At 47.0% G+C, this 4,796-nt stretch overlaps 1 long non-coding RNA gene across 1 annotated transcript in view; it reads left to right on the top strand.

Annotated features, from left to right (window-relative positions):
* Window positions 1–3,299: 3,299 nt before the first annotated feature.
* The window catches only part of LOC113224920, a 4,892-nt gene continuing 3,395 nt past the window's right edge, over window positions 3,300–4,796 (top strand). Inside the window, exon 1 of the long non-coding RNA XR_003309552.1 lies at window positions 3,300–3,455. This is a non-coding gene — a long non-coding RNA (uncharacterized LOC113224920). The remainder of the gene's footprint in view (window positions 3,456–4,796) is intronic.

Raw genomic sequence — 4,796 nt, 5'->3', positions numbered from 1 at the left:
TCATGGTCCTCAGTGTCTCAGTGTCACCTGATTAGTACAAACAGGACTATTATCCAGCTGGAGAGTCGTTTTTTTTTTTTTCGAGATGGAGTCTCCCTCTGTTGCCCAGGCTGGAGTGCAATGGTGTAATCTCGGCTCGCTTCAACCTCTGCCTCCCAGGTTCAAGTGATTCTCCTGCCTCAGCCTCCTGAGTAGCTGGGATTAGCGTGCGTCACTACGCCCGGCTAATTTTTTTTGCATTTTTAGTAGAGATGGGGTTTCACCATGTTGGTCAGGCTGTTCTCAAACTCCTGACCTCATGATCCGCCTGCCTCGGCCTCCCAAAGTGCTGGGATTATACAGGCATGAGGCACCACGCCTGGCCAAAACCATCTTTCCACAATGCAAATTTGATCATATAACAATACCACCTACAGTCCCCCAATGATGCACAACACCTTATACCCTCTTCTTTAAGAACAGAGCTGAGATTCTGTCCAGTTCTCTGTCATCCACGTGCTTCAGAGACACCCGGACCCATCTCCTGGTTGGTCTTGATTGGCCAAGTCAGTCAAGGAAATCCCTTGCTAATCACTGACTTAGGAAGGGGTTTACAAGCCTGAGGCAGGGAAGAAGACTACGGTAGTGGAGGAGATTCTGGAAAAGGATTCTTAACTTTTAAAAAGAGCACAAGAAAAGGATCCCCAGTCCTTAAAAGGAGACACAAAGAAGGGATAGAATTCTATTTTGCCTCTGGACGGTGTGTGGAGACGCAATGCCTGGAGCCACTACAGTCATTTTGTGATCATGAGAAGAATGATTGATCTGATGAGGACAGAATGTGCCCTACTCTGGGCTTCCAGTTATATGAGGTAATGCATTTTCTTTATTGGTTAAGCCTGCAGAGTCGACTTTTTCTGTTACTCACCACCAAAAGCATCCTGAGTTCTTTACCATTGAACATTCTTTTTTTTCTTTTTTTGAAAAGGAGTCTCACTCTGTTGCCCAAGCTGGAGTGCAATGGTGTGATCTCAGCACAATGCAACTTCCACCTCCCGGGTTCAAGCAGTTCTCCTGCGTTGGCCTCCCCAGTAGCTGGGATTACAGTTGTGTGCCACCACGCCTGGCTAGATTTTTTTTATTTTTAGTAGAGACGGGGTTTCACCGTGTTGGCCATGCTGTTGTCGAACTCCTGACCTCAGGTGATCCACCCGCCTTGACCTCCCAAAGTGCTGGGATTACAGGTGTAAGCCACTGCGCCCGACCTACCATTGAACATTAAATAAACTCCAAATTACTTTGCGTGGTGTAAAAGGACATTCATCATCCATCCCTGTTGACCTCTCCAGTTGTCTCTCCCACCGTCTCACCCTCTGTGCTCTGGACTAACACACTCTTGCCATGCTGTGTGGATTTACCCTTTCTTGACATGCTGTCTCTGGTGAGCAGCCCTCTACTCCCTTGCCTATTGGACAAACCCTTTCTAATTCTTCCAGATTATGACTGAGCACCCTCTTCTCCTCAATGCCTCTCCTGGTAGAAGTGACCTTCTCTTCCTTGTGTGTCTCACCCCATTTTCTCCCTTTTGCCCTCACTTTTCCTTGTACATGACCCCACTTCTAGGTCCAGCTGCACTCCGTGCACATACATTTGTAGGAGATTGCTCTCCCTCCGCTGCCCGCTTCTCCAGTAGACTCTGAGCTTCTTGGGAGCAAAGACTATGTCTTATTCAGTTCTGTTTCTCCCAGGGGTCGTGATAGTGCCCGGAACATCATGGTCACTCAGTAAATATTTACTAAAGGGTATTGATGTGGAGAGCTTGGTTGAAAGCTGGGAGAAGTGGGAAGGGTGGCCAGGCAACTCTGAGGGAACAAGGACTGGAGTGCTGGTGAGAGGTGTGTGGTGTGAGTGTGTGCGCACATGTATTGGCTGGCGTCTGGGTCTCTCTGTTGAAGGAATGCATGAAAGGGTGTCTGTGTGATGGTACAAGTGCTACCCAGTGGGTGAATGTGGGCTTGTGTGAGGCAAGTGTCCTGTGGAGGAGGTATGAAAGCGGGGTTTGTTCCAGTGACTGGGGGCGTCAGTGAGACTGTTGGGAGTGAAATTCTGAGGACTGGATCAGAAGTGCAGAAGGAACACATGTAAACTCTTCTGATCACTAGAAATTTTGGTCCGCTTAAGCTCTTTTCCTAAAACCATATTTGCCATTTTTGAAGTCCTAGCTTCTAACCCTTTAATTCTTTTCATTCCTACTCAACCTGCCCATGTTTTCCACACCCCTTTTTAGTAACCAGAATGGAATGAGGCAGACTGTCCTAATCATAAGCAAATCAGCACCTATTATATATGAAACCCAGGGGGTTTGTTTGTTTATTTGTTTGAGACAGGGTCTCACTTTGTCATCCAGGCTGGAGTGCTGTGGTGCAATCATGGCTCACTGCAGCCTCAACCTCCTGGGCTCAAGCGATCCTCCTGCTTCAGCCTCCGAACGTGCTGGGATTCCAAGTGTGAGCCACTGTGCCCTGCTCTAGACCCAATTTTAAGATCTTTTTTTTACCAAGTGAAGTCTGAATGGGCTTCTCGACATATAATAAGAACAAAAGAGAAAAATATCCAATACTCTTATTTACTCTGCAAAAGCACTCCTTGAAGCCCTATTTTATAAATGAAGAAGCTAAGATCTGGAGATGTTCCGTGACTTGCGTAGGAAGTACATAATGCAGCTGGGGTTTCACCTGAGGCCTGGCTGTGGGGAGCACACAAGGGACTCTCCAAGGAGAGCTGGGGACTGAGTTTGGGGTTTGGTCCTTTTTTTTTTTAATTGGCTCTGTCATTGGTCTAGGAAAAGACTGCAGACCAGGAAATGCAGGTTTCAGACTAGGAGAAGATTCTGCAAATCATGTGGTGGAGAGAAAGCTGTGTTTCCTGGGGGGTTAGCTGCAGCTCCAGTGACCATACCCCAGGGTCAAGTCACAAAACTCCCCAGGATCAATGTTGAACTGTGTCCAGGAAGGAGCAAGAAATGAAGAGTGTGGCCGGGCGCGGTGGCTCACGCTTGTAATTTCAGCACTTTGGGAGGCTGAGGCGGGCGGATCCCGAATTCAAGAGATTGAGACTGTCCTGGCTAACACAGTGAAACCCTGTCTCTACTAAAAATACAAAAAATTAGCCAGGCGTGGTGGCACACGCCTGCAGTCCCAGCTACTCGGAGGCTGAGGCAGGAGAATGGCATGAACCTGGGAGGTGGAGCTTGCAGTGAGCCAAGATTGCACCACTGCACTCCAACCTGGGCAACAACAATGAAGCTCCGTCTCAAAAAAAAAAAAAAGAAAGAAAGAAAGAAAAAGAAAATAAATGAAGAGTGGGGGAAGGAAGACTGCGGACTGAGGAGAAGCCTGGCTTCTCAGAGAGTGGGAGAGGCTCTGTCTTGGCTCATCTTCATTTCACCAGAGACTAATCTAAGAAGACTTTATGAGGTACTCACACAAGGCACAAAACAAAACTAACAGGAAAGATCCCCTTCTATAAATTTCAGGACTAACAGCTCAGGAAAACCAGAGACCTTTTCTCCTTGGGCTTGGAGTTCCCGTCATCCTTTTAACAATTTTATGTTCTTTGAAAAAAAAAAATTATGGTTAAATACACATAACATAAAATTTGGCATCCTAGCCACTTTTAGGTGTACAACTCAGTGGCATCAAGCACATTCACACTGTCGTGCAATCATCACCACCATCCATCTCCGGACTCCAGAACACTTTCCATCCTGCAAATCTGAACCTCTTTCCCCATTAAACAACTCCCCATTCTTCCTCCCTCCTGCCCCTGAGAACCACCATCCTACTTTCTGTCTCTATGAATTTGACTACTTGAGGGACATCTGATCCATATAGGTAGAATCAGACCATAATTATCCTTTTGCATCTGGCTTATTTCACTTAGCATAATGTCCTCAAGGATCATCATGTTTTAGCATGGATCAAAATTTCCCTTTTTTTTTTCTTCTTTTGTTAGAGTCTTACTCTGTCACCCAGGCTGGAGTGCAGTGGTGCAATCTCGGCTCACTGCAACCTCTGCATCCCAGATGCAAGCAATTCTCCTACCTCAGCCTCCTGAGTTGCTGGGATTATAGGCACATGCCACCACACCCAGCTAATTTTTGTGTTTTTAGTAGAGACGGGGGATTTCACCACGTTTGCCATCCTGGTCTCGAACTCCTGACCTCAGGCAATCCTCCCACTTCAGACTCCCAAAGTGCCGGGATTACAGGCGTGAGCCACCTGCTCTGGTTTTTAAGGAACTGAGGCTAAGATAGACATTTCCTGTCGCATGTCTGCTGAAGTTCTACCAAGGAAGATAAACCACAGCTTGTGAATTTCTTTGCAATTATAAGGAAAAAGCATTAGCAAGTGATCGGCATGTGGTGTGATAGAAACACCTGCTCCAGAAATTAGAACTTCTGGATCTGCGAACTTCATCTCTTACTCGAAGCAACTAAATTGTTCTTCAAAGAATATATAACCAGGCCAGGCACGGTGGCTCGTGCCTGTAATCCCAGCACTTTGGGAGGCCAGGGCAGGCAGATCACTTGAGATCAGGAGTTCAAAACCAACCTGGCCAACATGGTAAAGCCCTGTCTCAACTAAAAATACAAAAAATTCGCTGGACGTAGTGGTGGGTGCCTGTAATCCCAGCTACTTGGGAGTCTGAGGCAGGAGAATTGCTTGAACCCGGGAGATGGAGGTTGCAGTGAGCCACGATCACTCCACTGCACTCCAGGCTGACCAACAGAGTGAGACTCAGCCTCCAAAAAAAAA

The sequence above is a fragment of the Piliocolobus tephrosceles genome, chromosome 9 (assembly GCF_002776525.5).
Source record: "Piliocolobus tephrosceles isolate RC106 chromosome 9, ASM277652v3, whole genome shotgun sequence".
NCBI classification, from domain to species: Eukaryota; Metazoa; Chordata; class Mammalia; order Primates; family Cercopithecidae; genus Piliocolobus; species Piliocolobus tephrosceles.
This window is presented reverse-complemented; position numbering and strand designations above follow the sequence as displayed.